Raw genomic sequence first — 14,317 nt, 5'->3', positions numbered from 1 at the left:
GTTTTAGCATGTATTCAACATCATTTTATTCAAGTACAGTACTGTAAACGTTAATTACACTCAACAACAGTTAGGGGGAGCTCGTGAGACAAAGTCACTTCTTACATAGTATTCCTTTAATAATGAAAGAGGAATGTTTTGGAAATATACACTAGGTATCATGTGGACACTCTAAAATTAATCAGAGGACATACTTATATACATAAGTTACATACTTATATTACATAAACTTATAGCCTGCTGGTCAAGACCCCACCAGAAGACCACCACATGTATGAATTGAGTGGTTGATTTTCCTCAGAGCTGCAGTAACACTCAGGTGGTGGTGGTGTGTTAGTGTGTGTTGCACTGGTATGAGTGTATCAGTGGAAACCTGCATTGTGGTGGTTTTTGGGGGTCCTGACCATTGAAGAACATGGTGAAATGAGGACAAAAATGTATACAGAGAAACAGGCTCCTGTCTGGTCAGTGGAGCTGATAAAATGGATAGTGAGTGGAGTAACAAGGTAGGTGCTCCTAATCACGTGATCGTTCACTATACATTGGTGCCAACAAGATCACACCTGTTTAGAATTTGGAGGTAGGCTTAGGTCCCCTGGGGCTTCAACAATTAGCTTACATCAGTGATCGATAATCTGCCCTGATGGCCATTTGTATTTCCTTAATCCTGATATAGCTTATCCATGGTGGCTAATTAGCCCTGGGTGGCTTCTTGTGTGAGTGTAAGTGAGAAGCTATCATGACATGCCTTAGAGTCTGTTATTTGTCTCACATCACTACTGCAACTAATCAGATTTACAGGCAAGGCTATTTCAGCCCCAGGGCTTTTCCACCCCCTAAAACTGGCTCAGAATGCCCCCACCCCAGCCTCTGGGGGTATTATCTCACATTGCAACTGCCCCATTATGCCCTCCTCCCATCAGATGAGAGGCGTTGGACCATATAGTGACTCGCCCGTACTGACCGGTTCATTACAATCACTTTTGATTCAGACCCTGATGATCTTTATGCCAGATGTTCAGTTTTCAGTTCTGTAGAGGCTAGTGGGTTTCCCCCTAAAGAATACACCTCTGATTTATCTAGAGTGTTAACCTTGTCATCGCTGCGAATGTTTCAAACCAGCTAAAAACCATTTACAAAACTGTTCTGTATTAAATAAGCTCACTTCAGACAAAAATAGGTGCAGAAAGAATTCTTCTGGACAGACAGATTACAGATGACCCCCCCCACACACACACACACAGAGAGGGAGAGCGTCTCCCATTTTACATGCTTTCTCACATCACTTACATTGTTTTATTTTTCTTTATTTCCTTATCTTACCTCAGAAACGTTTTTTTCCTCCACATATCTGAAATATCTTTTTACCTCATATGTACTTGCTCAGCCAAGAATATCAAGAATGCCCACTTTTGGTTTCTCAAGTTTTATACTGGAGTTAAGAAGCTAATACATAAAGCACAATCTGGAACCATTTCTTTTGTCCTCTTAAACTGCTCTGAGATCAGACAGAACGAGAGAGGAGACTATACTTGAACCTGTTTAACCTAAGACCAGAGTAATCTCAAATGTATGTCCTCTCGAGTTTCAGTCGAGATCTCAGTAAAGTCACATTTTAAAACAACAACCCTTAAGTTTATGGGGATTTGGGGATTTACAGAACACTTTGGTCAGAATGTGGAATCACACAGAGCATGTGAAAGCATACTTTTATATTGTGTCTTGTGGTGCAGTCTGCTTTCAGAGCAGATGAATTTGAAGAGTAGTCAGAATGGAGTATTCAGAGCGCTCAGTCAAAACGTGATGAAGGAAATGTCTTCAGAGGATGTAAGAGAATAAGATACTGTTGAAATTTTTATAAGTCAGCAGCTTTACTAAAGACCTAGTCGTGTAGGTCTAGTGCTACAGCAGCAATATTTGGACACCAAACATGTATTGGCTAATGGACTACATCTGGATTAAGCTGAAAACGGTGTAAAGCCAAGTCATTCCTTTAATGTAGCTGACCTTTTATGTCCAGCCTTAGTTACAAAGGGAGGAGGAGACTGTTGAACTGATGCTGACACTTTAGCCAGTGATTTCAGTAGCGTTCATAAACACTTAAACACAAGCTGATACACAGAAAAATGAACCGATATTAGCACAACATCTGCCAAAGTGCCATTTCAGGGAATGATCTTACAGTACCATAGCCAAGCAAAATAATTTCATGGCCTGATATTCTCTCTCTCCCTCTCTGGTTTTCTTCTGATCACTGGCAGCACATTCTGATGAAAAAGAAGGGAGGAAAAGAGAGATCAAGGGAGAGCGTGTTGGAGGAGAAAGTGTAATTTGTGTTCAGGAGCATGCTGTGTTTTGCAGAAGGGGAAAACAGAACAGAACAAACATTAAAGGCATTTACTGGGTGGCAGTTCAGTGGAGGACAGAGAGAGAGGGGGAGGGGCTGGAGGGAGGGAAACAGAAAGAGATGAGAAAGAGAGAGAGGAATGGAGGAAAGAGAGATCATGCTTTAGGGTGGAGGTGCAAAAAGGCCTCACAGAGACAATTATGTAAACTTGACACAAGGGTGGAGGAGATTGAGTGAGAGAACAAGAGGAAGAAAGAAAAAAGAAAGCAGAAGGGAGAGAGAGAGTGAGGAAGAATGATGCAGAAAGTAAAAGAATAAGAGGGAGGACTATTCACCATGTAGAGCAAAAGCAGGAAGAGAAGAGTGGGACATAACCAGTTTAAAGTCACAGGGCAAAGCTGTGGTGAGAGAGAGAGAGAGAGAGAGAGAGAGAGAGGTGGAGTGATTGGTCAGGGTCAATGGAAGTCAATATTTGTCTCATTCCACTGATAGTATAGTGGCCTAGATGAAAGAGGGCACTGTGTGCTCTTATTTTTGTGTAAAAAGAAAGAGCAGACTGAGTGTGTGTGTGTGTGTGTGTGTGAGAGAGAGAGAGAGGACTCAAACATTGGTGCAGGGAAGTTGGGGGCCCTCAGAGGGGCCGTCTAGGACAGGGTCAGTTTGCTGCACTGACTGAGTGCTGCTTGATGAGTTTATTCCAGTTACAAACACAAAGAGGAATTTGCCCATCACCACAGAGCCAAAGCAATCACCCATAAATAAATAAATAAATAAATAAATAAATAAATAAATAAAGTGTATATATACGCAAACACACACACACACACACACACACACTCTAAACAGAATAACTGCTCCACACAAACATATAAACATGCTTTTACAATTATGAGTATACTTCTGTATTTAAACGACTCAAGACTGAAGATAAAAGAAGTGTTTGCAGAATGAGGATTTGATCCACCCTTCTTTGCACCTTAAAAATGACAAAGGCTCGCCAAGAGCAAGATGAGTCAAGTCTGATGACCCGTCAGGGAGAGTTGACACGAGCATGAGGCATTTGGCCTGTCGACGCAAAGTAGCCCATCTGCAGGCCTCTCAGCCTGCCAAGACAAGTGTGCCATGAGTCTGAACTCACACAAAGCATCAGCATTGTCAACATCCTCCACAACTGCACATTTTTCACAGTATCAGTCAAAGGTTAGTTCACAAGCCTGAATTATGTTCTTCCTAATGTTCAAGTCGTTTTAACTTTAGGCTAAAATACAGGCTTTTTTCCCCCTTCTTCTTTTACTATTCTGTTTTCACTGTGGCAAATAAACCCCACGGCCATCCAATATTTCCTCAGAAATCCATAATATTACTAGAGAGTTTGTCTCTACTTGCTAAATTATATTATACTACATTAATATATTAACCAGGCAGCTTAAAAATTAGAGATATCAGATACCGATGTTCGATGATTAGATCTAAATCACGAACACTGCTCCAACGGTGCTCGTCGTTCTGGATCCAAAAACCACTTCAGACTATTCCAAGGTGTGTAATAGAGCTCCTTTTCTCTCAAGAGTATTTCTACAGATACTGGTCAAATCCTGGGGGCTCTAGACCACTTTATCTCACACTTGGCTTTGGCTATGGTGATCTTGTGTTAGCATGCAGCTGCTCCAAAGTAAGTGTTTCGTTTCACAGTCACAGTCCACAGTGCATGCACTTTAAAGGAAACCATCCTTAATAAATACTAATGTTATATACATACTACTATACACATACAGTGCCTCTTTAAAACGAATCACTGTCCTTTTTGTGTTTGAGGAAGTCAGTTCTACTTAGAAGTAGAACAGGTGGTTATCACTATTTCATTGTTGTTCTACAATGTGGAAAACGGTGTAAATGTACCCAGACTTTTGCCTGATAGCATTCTGCTGTGACCAAGGTAGGTTTAAAGAAGGTTTATTCAAATAGCATGCTCAGGCAAGCTGAAGCTGCCTTTTTTTTTTCTAAAAATCCGTGCAGTTGTGGTGTGAATCAGACCTGAGGAAATTCCATGGAGCAGATTCCCTGGAAAATATTCTGCTTGGGACCCTTGGCAAAGATGAGTTAAGTATAGCATGAAAAAAAAATCTCTTTATTCTTTATCAGTTTGACATTAGCACATTTTAAAGTACGTATCTTAGCACGGCTGCCAGTAATACTGAAATTCTGATGGTCACTTGAAATTTGTGTGTCAGTGTAAAGGTTAAGTCTGTGTGTAATCTGTGTACACTGTAAATCGACTGCATGGTCACACTTGGAAGAAGAGGTCAGAAGGATACTGCTTGGGAGAATAAAATCCTTGTCCACTTAACCACAGAGAACTTGCTGACAAATGGGCTACAGTCTCTTAACTGTGCACTAAAATGGAGGCGCTACAAGTTTGGGGTTTCTAATAAAGTGTCTGGAGAGTCTATGTCTCTGATGGCACAGCTGTGTTTCAAACCGCAAACCTTTCATCCATCAATTTAAAGGCTTCCCGCCAAATTAACCAGCAGCGAAGAATCCAAGTAATGTGATTAATGTAATTCCACAGACAATATAAAAAGTTCCCAGTGGCGTCTATAAGAGTCTTTGTCTCCATGGTGATGGACAGTTCGCAGGCGGATGGGCAGAGTATCAAACATCTGTCTAATCCAGCAGCTGCTCCTCATTTTCCCCCCCTTTCTGATCTCCTCACAATACACACCAACTAGACAGAGTCACGCTGGTCTAGGAGCAGATCTCTTCAACCAGAATCACCATCGGAGGAATCACAGAGACGGCTCTCAGATCGGTGCGAGTCCACCGCCACCCAACAGCTGGAGCCGCTCTCTCAAGCTGACCACAAATCCACAAAGCACTACGTATTTGTGAGAGATTTTCTGTAGGCTGTCCAGCTTTATAAGAACCTGGCTATGAAGTACACACCAGAGTATCATGGCTTTGATATCAGATGGTTATGAACACATCTTACCTCAACAACTATCCCTTTCATATGGCCCATGTTTTTTTTTTTTTTTTTAAAGTGTAGCCTTTATAGAAGAACATCTCTGTCAGTTCTATTCACTTCAGCTCATTTATATTGGTATAGCACTTTAGTGAGATCACTGTGTGCTCAGCACACACAGCCACACCTGTACGAAATCTCTAACCTGGGAGGCTGAGGTGAATTACACTTTTATTTAAGTGCAATTAAACTAAGAGAATAGAATCCACAAAGCTCTGAATTGTAGGTTGATGCTATTGTCTGTGTGTGTTCAGAGTTTACAGTCTTTGCTGGTAATAAAAAGAGCACATATCATGTAATCATTATGAGGAGAACACACAGAATCAGATTTCAGATGGAAAAAAATAACCCTGACACTCTGTGATGTTATGTATGTTGCTGTGTACGTTGGGGCTTTAGTACAAAAGATTCCTTTTACATTCACTGGCTGTGGCGTGTTCCACAGATTAAATCTACAAGGTAGACCAACAAGGGAGATGTGTCTAATACAGTGGGTTGTGTGATGGACAACACATCACCTCTACCAGCAGTAGAATCCACCACAAAAACTATACCAGTTCTGTGCCATCAAAGAGCAGGGTGAAAAGGTCTCAAAAACTTGCGCCAACTTGTGATGGAAGTTGTAATGGAATGACTACAAAATGCACCTCTATGGTCAGTGAAGCACATAAAATGGACAATAAACATTGTGACTTTCTTTGGCGAGGTAATGAAAGTTTGTAACTGAAAAATGAATAAACTGTCCTCTGGACCACCCCGGTGGAGGAGTTGTTGTGATAAAGACTTGAGTAACATGAGCTGATCTAGCATGAGTCAACATTTTCAGGAGGCATTACTAACAGGATTCGATGTGATGGGCTTGACTTTACTGCCCACCTCTGGCAAAACTGGCTTCTCTCCAAAGCATTGTAAACAAGAGCATTCTCTGGGTCATTGAGTCACAATAATTCACGCTTTCGAAACCTGTGGTAAAGTGAATAGAAAACAAATTCCTTTGTGTGGTTCCTGTGGTCCCTGGGGGTTCTCAGAGCACGTCGTCGTTGTAGGAGCTGAAACCTGAGCCCCTTCGCTCAGGCTGAGGAATGAACTGAATGTCAAACCCCAGAAAATCTCTTTCAAACATGCTGTGTGACTTTGTTGACCTTTGCTCCCTGAAAACACACAATGCACTTTTAAACAAATAATATTAGTGGTTTCTCCAACATTGGAGTTCAAAACAAGCCAAAGCGATGACGACGATGGAGCCAACTTTATCTCTGACATGATGACTGTGCAGTGGCAACACACGTGTTGTCTGTAATCAGCAGTCCGTGTTCTACATAACCTGAAATTCTGTGTCCATCACAGAACAACTGAGTAATATGAATTCTAATGAAGCAGATGGAAGCAAATGTGTTAAATGAGTGGGAAGTGGGCAGGGGTGGAAACCTGTGTGACCTTAGCATAGGCCAGACCATGGAGAGTACACGATCTGACCCATAGATAGCTCCTGATTAGCTGTAGTGAGTACCTGTCAACAGTGATGGGCTTCCATTGGGCCTGTGCATGTCAGAACTGGATCCTTTTATTGTACCACCGGAAGGTGGACCAATACATCATGTAGATGGTGATATGCGTGCAATGTTTACCCTTGGGAAGTAATAGCACCAGAAGGCATTATAGGAAGGTTATGTCAGGTTTGGACATATACACCAATCAGCCTTTTACTACACACATTGTTCAATTTATCAGCTCCATTGGCCACACAAGTGCACTTTGTAGTTTTACAATTACAGACTGCAGTCCATCTGTTGCTCACTACATACTTTGTTACCCTTTTCACCCTGTTCTTCAATGGTCATGACCCCCTCAGGGCAACCACATTTGCTAATAGATCATTCTCAGCACCGCAGTGACACTGATGGGGTGATGGTGGTGTGTTGTGTGCTTTGCTGATAAAAGAGGATCAGACACAGCAGTGCTGAAATTTATAAACAGCAGGTCCACGCATTAGCCACTGCATTAGACACACCCACCTAGTTGGTCCAACTTTTGTTGACAATAGCTCATCTGTCGCTGCAATTTGTGTTGGCCATCCTCTAGTCTTTTCAGTGTTCACAAAATGCTGACCACATTTTAACTGTGGACTATTCTCAGTTCAGCGATGAAATGGAGGGGTTTAAAAACTCTAGCAGCACTGCCGTGTCTGATCCACTTGTACCAGTGAAACACACCAACCATTACATAATGCTGAATAGTAGAACTACAAAATGCACCCGTATAGTCAGTGGAGATGTTAAAAGTGACAACTGGTTTCCACTGTATGTTATCAAGGTAGTGCTGATTGGGTTTGTAAAGGTTAACTTGGTGATCAGTAGTGGTTTTCTCCAGGAAGTAATAAATGAAGTGATTTGACAGAAGTTATTAGCAATCTGTAAAATATTACTCTGCAATAAGTAACTGCTCTAACACTGATTTAACTCTCTAAACCCAGAGCTTGTGTTGTGGGAAGTGTCTTCACACTGTGCTCCTTCATGAGTATCAGCAGGGACACTGAATGGTGTTTCTCATTTGTACCACACACCTCCTCTGCTATGGCATGCACGCAGCAGCAATAATCTCTTATACAGTGTTTATAAACACAGGCTTTAAGGGAAGTTGGCTTCACTTCTCTGGTCCGAGGTCTGGAGCGGTGTGTAAACACAGAATGTTAAGCGGTTCAGGAGGTTCACTGCTCACTTCAGCATCCAGCATGGACCAACGATCACTGCTTCAAAGTGCTGGAGATTAGAAGAGCCATCCAGCAACCACAGGCAATCAGCAGAGGAAAGACTCCAGCAGTGTGAGCTGCAGTTAAAGAGTATTCCAGCCCACACACACACAACTTCCCTATTAACTGTGGCTTTGGCTTCTTTACTCGCTCGATCTTGCTCCCTAACACACACACACACACTCATATTAACTCAGCTTCACACACATACTTACAAATTCAGTGCCATGTAAAAGATTAAAAACATTCATTTGAACAGTACATGTGTTCTTGCCTGTAGACAACAATATATATGACATTGTAATTTGAATAAATAGATATGAATACAGTTAAAGGTAACAAGAACATCTAGTTAGAACCCAGGTTAGGATCCATTTCTTCTCCAGTCACCTACCCACAACAAAGATTTACTAAAGCAGGGCTGAATAACGGTTAGGATTCCACAAATTAATATAAATATAATCACTAACAATAAACAACTTCATGTAATAGTTACATTGCTCTTTCATTTCTTAGTCCACATTGAAATGAGGTTTGGCTGTGCATTATTAATTCCTGCTTAAGTAGAAAATGTGCAGAAAGTACCAAAGCCAGTGGGTTATTTGAGAATCACTGAGGGTATGGGTAGAAGAGGTTTAATGTGGAGAGTGTTGGAGGGCTGGGGGTATAATTACACTAATTATAACCTGTAATAATTAGTGTAAGTTGTTGGTAATGCATTAAAAAATTGTTTGATACACAAACACCTTCAACACATGGGCCTTACCATCAACTCTGTGGTTCTCAGCTCTGTCCTCAGGGTTTCATCGACTGTCTGTTTTGCTGTTACTATATAACAGCATCCATTAAATTTAAGCCAACTAGACTTGGTGTTTATCTAAACCCTACTTGTAACACATAGCTTAAAAATGCAATCCTCAGACAGCTATGGAGGCACACTAGAGCACAAATGGAAATGTATTTATAAATATGGTATTGTATATAGTACAGTGTGAGTATTCTAAATAATGTTAAATCCTGCCAGTATATTTCTCTAATTGTGTACTCAAAGCTTTTGCAGTTATTCACTCGCTCACTTAAACACACATACCTTCACAGTTATAAGGCCTGGCTCTACATTCAGGTGCTTTCTCTATTCTAAGCACAGGAACAAGAGCATAAATTTTTCCTTCCTGAACGAAGGATTTTAGAGAGTGGGGGAATCAGATCGGGTGACACGCACGCTTAGCCTTCCACCAAAAAAAAGGGGAGGGGTGGCACCAGGACAAATTCACGGCCGTTGGGCTGTCTCCCCCTATATTTCTGGGAAATTTGTCTTTCTATCAGCATTTGGCTGCTAAGCATGCAGCTAGCTTTTATAAATATTTAGCAAACACAAACATCCCTGCGCTTCAAAACCTGCTTTATCAGCCTCTTCCTCTGTACCTGCTCACTCAGACACTGAGTAGTGGCGGCTCACCATCTGTTCTTTAGCCTCAGAATCTCAGCTCCCTGCTCCATGTCACAGGAGGAGGACAGGATGTGAATTCAGGTCAGCTGAAATTGAGCTGGAGAGAAGGCCCGAGCTCAGTGGACAATAGCCAGACGTGGCACACTGTACCAATGGAGTGCTCTATTATAGTGAGGTTCAATCCAGTTGTAACACACACCTGAGCCTGATAAGTAGTTCCTAAAACAGGCCTGAACCTGGGAAACAGCTCCTAACATGTAAATAAGATGCTACAAAATTACTTAAGGCTGGTGAACCAAAGGAGAACAGAATATAACTGTCCCTTGCTGAGGGTTGGGCATAAACTGTGTTGAAAAATGACTGTCTCTCAAAGTTGACATGTACTACTTCACCAAGCATGAGCATACATCTTTTATGCTCCTAATCCAGGATGGGGCAAAACACAAGCAAGACACCGAAGGCACAAATTGATCATAAACTCTTGAATCAAGCTGTAGTGGGCTGCTCCGAGCCAGGCGCCAGACTAAACACAACCCCTCTGAATCAGCTTCAGAAGTGAAAACTGAAACACTCTGGGCAAAGAGGGCGATAGGCAGCAGAGCCTTAATGGGCCAAGCGACAGAAACGAGTCCAACATGAATTCTCCCTTGCTCTTTTTTTTCTCTCATACTAACACTGTGCAAACATCTAGCCTTGCACTTTTACTTAGCAATCCAAACATAAATACATGAAAACAAACAGGAATGTGCAGCGCCAGTCAAAACTCACCTGACAGATTGTGTTTTCATAAGCTATAAAGAATTTTGATCTACAGGCTTATGCTTAAGTAAAATTGGTCTCTAAGACAGAGTCAGTGTTGTCACTGACTGTATGTATGTATCTGTATCTAAAGCAAAATATCAAGAATCGTTAAGCAGCATAAGCATCATCATATATTTCATGGTCAAAATGTGAATTCGAAAATAAACAAGGAGTTCTTCTCCTCTTCCAGGTGGGCTTTACACTTGATACTGGAACAGTGCTGGGAGGATTCAACTAAATTCAAGCTCCATCACTTTTCCACAGTCCAAATCTTCAATCAATCAATACTTAGCATTATGTAGCTACTGAAGTGTCCCATTCTGCTGGTCAATGACTTTCTACGAAGATCATACAAGTTGTGTATGCATGGTTAAACACCTGGGTCAGCATTTAGTGCACCTCAATATAATGCAAAGCACTTGTGCCATTAAAGCCACGTTTTTATTATAATCCTTGTCAATTTTATCAGCTCCACTGTCCATATAGTTGCACTTTGTAGGTCCACAACTGGAGAGTGTATTCCATTTGTCACTGCATAATTTTAGCAGCATTTCACCCTGTTCTTCAATAGATGCCAGAATAAAACCACAGAGCTGGTGTCATATGGTTGGTCTATCATTTTTAGCCCTGATGTGGCACTGATGTGGGGGTTGTTTTCAGTGTGTGTTGGTACGGAGTGGATCAAGGCACAGCAGTGCTGATGGGAGCTTTTAAACAGTGAACAGTCCCCCACCTGAAAACATTCAACCAGCATTCTCCTGTGACCAATGATAAAGGATGATGCAGGAACAGCTGGTATTTACAATATGGATCAGCAGAGTAAGTGTATTTAATAGAGTGGTAAGTGAGTGGGCACAGTGTTTAAATACCCCGGCAGCACTGCTGTTTATTCCAAGTGCGTCAAGCCTACTTTAAACACACACAAACTGTTTCTAGTTTGCGTCATATCCCTTTGTTTAAAAAAAAATGCAGTTGGATGGAGATAGAAAAGTCTGGTCAGTGTGGCAGTTTGGTGTGGAATCCCACAGGGCTCCGGTTATTGTTTGGGGAGCTTACATCCAAGGACAACTTTAACAGTGGACTGCCTGGGATTATTTTTACCAAGTTAAATAGGAAGGACAGAGTGGGGGTAATGGGGGGCTATTTTTGGTCCTCTATCTTCTTTGACAGTTTCTCACAGAGAGTACAGCACACTGATCTGAATAACAAGGAAGTGATTTTTTTTATTGTTTTGTTTTGTGTCACTGCCACCTTGACAAATCACTAACCTCTGTTTGAGTTTACTTCTGCAGTTATGTGTACAACACAAGATCAGATCCCTAACGACCAAACAGAGGGAAACTGTGCCAGGAAGACACACATGGTCACTTTTAGAATACCCAACCCATCTACTAACTTTTTGGAGTGTGGGAAGAAACCGGGACAAACCCCTGGAGACACAGTGAGAACACACCAAACTCCTCACAGTCTCTCAAGGTGCGGTGAAATAAAACTGCAGCTGGGCCTGAATAAGTTCATCTCCACTGTATTTACAAACAGGGGCGTTGGTAAAAGTGGGTTTCTACTTCAGTTTGTTGACAACAAACTTTTTGGACTGGGGCTGACGCACTTCTCAAATATCAAATTGTGGTAGTACCTCGGGGTCGGGCAGCCGTGGCCTGGTCGTTAGGGAACTGGGCTTGTAACCGGAAGGTTGCCGGTTTGATCCCTAGAGCTGGCAGGTCAGGACTGAGCCCTTGAGCAAGGCACCTAACCCCCAACTGACTGTAAAGGTGTGTTTCACTGCACGGATTGGGTTAAGGGCAAGCACAGTGGCCAAAAAAGTGGCCAACTAATTCTAATCTCATGTGACTCGCATTTGTGTCGCAACACCTCTGAATTTACCAACACCTCAGTAAATTTACTGTAACCTTAATGCACAGTGTCTGACTGGGTGGGTATCGGTCCTGTTTGGACCTGTTGGATTTACGGCCACAACCCTGAGTCAGAAGCTTCCAAGAATAAACTGACATTGCCCCTGTGTGTGTCTCTGTCTTTGGGAATAGAACAGAATGCAGATTTCTTTCTTTTTTTTTTTGATTGGGGTGACAAATTTGACATGTATTTACAGGTTTGCCATGAAAAAAAAAAAAAAAGCTAGGAAATGCTGGAATACAATATGGGTAGAGTTTCAACACAATTTCCCCACTGCTTACAGAGCACCTTTCGTTTAGCATCATGGAATATCTGAGTGAAAAACAACATCAATCTTGTTTTTTCCCCCTCTCAAGGCTAGGTGAGATTGGTGGGAGAAGATAAATCATGTCATTGCTCAACAGTATTTCCCCCACCCACTGTTGCAGTGATGCAAATGCCACTCAGTGAATGGTCAAAAGGACTCAGTGCTGATGTAATGAGCTTGATTTGTCCATGTCCCGGATCATATCAAAGTCAAAATATCCACATAGGACCCATTACTGCTGAGCACTATGAAATATAGGCCTGGCCTTTTTATGTCCATGCACCTAACAGCATGCTCACTGCCTCTGGAACAAGGGTCGCTTTATTTCTAAGCTGGCCAAAGACTTTTGTATAGTAATGTACAGAAGAATGGTGTGAAGTTAAAGTAATGTATAAGGTTTGAATCCTTGGTTTAGACAAATGTGCACAAAGCAGTAGTCTAAGCTCACGGTGCCTTTCTCTCTGCCGCAAGCTAAAAATAATTTCCGATGAACTTTACATGACTTGGTCCACTGCATGAAGAATAGCTTTCTGTGTAAGAGTGTTTGTATGGAGAGAGACAGAGAGAGAAGGGGACAGCGAGAGAGAGAGAGAGAGAGAGAGAGAACAAATGTGTGTGAGAGCAAGCCTGTGATGGTTATCTCTTCCATGAAGTCTCTTAGAGGCAGGAGTGTAGAACACATGCTCTTTCTGAGACTGGGGAGGGAAAACTCATGCTGAAGTTTGGGAATCTTCTGCCTCTTCTCCTAAAGCACCACAGAGGTACTTGCCCGAATGGCATGAGCAAATAAACAGGGCTCCAGGCTAGAAAAACAACCTTCCCCACTGAGGCTTCTAAGCTCCAAACTAAACCAAAGGGCCACACACTGGAGAGCTGTCTTCTCCAAGTGACCGGAATCAGAATCACGCTTTTGGCTGGGTGCACTTGCATGCAAGCAACAGACCATAAAAGTAGGAAACAATAAGGAATGTACAAAAAAAAAAAAACAACTTGAAAAATATGTACTACAAAATAATGAACAGGCAATTTGCTCCTGGGCATCCCCCTGAAAATTAGCTGCTTTTATTTGATAAACATTTGATCATTTTACATTAAGGCACTGCATTCAGTAAACACCCTTATCCAAAGCAACTGTCAAATCTTTCCCCATTACAGAGACAACTGTGGCAACTGTGGTGTTAGGTGTATAGCTCAAGGACTTGGAGAACTGGAGAAGTGTGGTAAGCTTACCTGGACTGGGAATTGAACCCTGGTCTGCTACGAGATCAATGCTGTTAACCCTCTACACTACATCAAACACCTTTAGTGCCTCAGTAGGTAGAGTATGGTACATTTTTGAGAGTTGCTTTAATTACAAAAATTTTGGAAGAGTTTTGGAAGGCATTAGTCATTACTTGGTTTCAGTATTTTCTTGGTTTCTGTCAGCCTCAAATCTGAAGAATATCAACACTTCAGAATTCATCATTCTAAGCCCCCATCTTCCATTCCTCCATGGGCCAGTAACCACTGCATACCAGGACCAGGTATCATCAGGCGGAATAAGAATTAATGACATCAGAGTAATTAATAGCTTAAGGAAGAGGTTTAGTTCATCAGCCAGAGCATGTTATGGGTCTAAGGTTGGCTTTGGTTCTGCACAGGAGCAACATGACTAACACTGCAAATTAGTAATTGCAGGCTATACTTCACTTAGCATTATAAAACAACGCTTACCTTAAACATTACAA

The sequence above is a fragment of the Hoplias malabaricus genome, chromosome 10 (genome assembly GCF_029633855.1).
Source record: "Hoplias malabaricus isolate fHopMal1 chromosome 10, fHopMal1.hap1, whole genome shotgun sequence".
In the NCBI taxonomy this organism is placed as follows: Eukaryota; Metazoa; Chordata; class Actinopteri; order Characiformes; family Erythrinidae; genus Hoplias; species Hoplias malabaricus.
The sequence above is the reverse complement of the archived record's forward strand: the minus strand, read 5'-3'. Positions refer to the sequence as shown.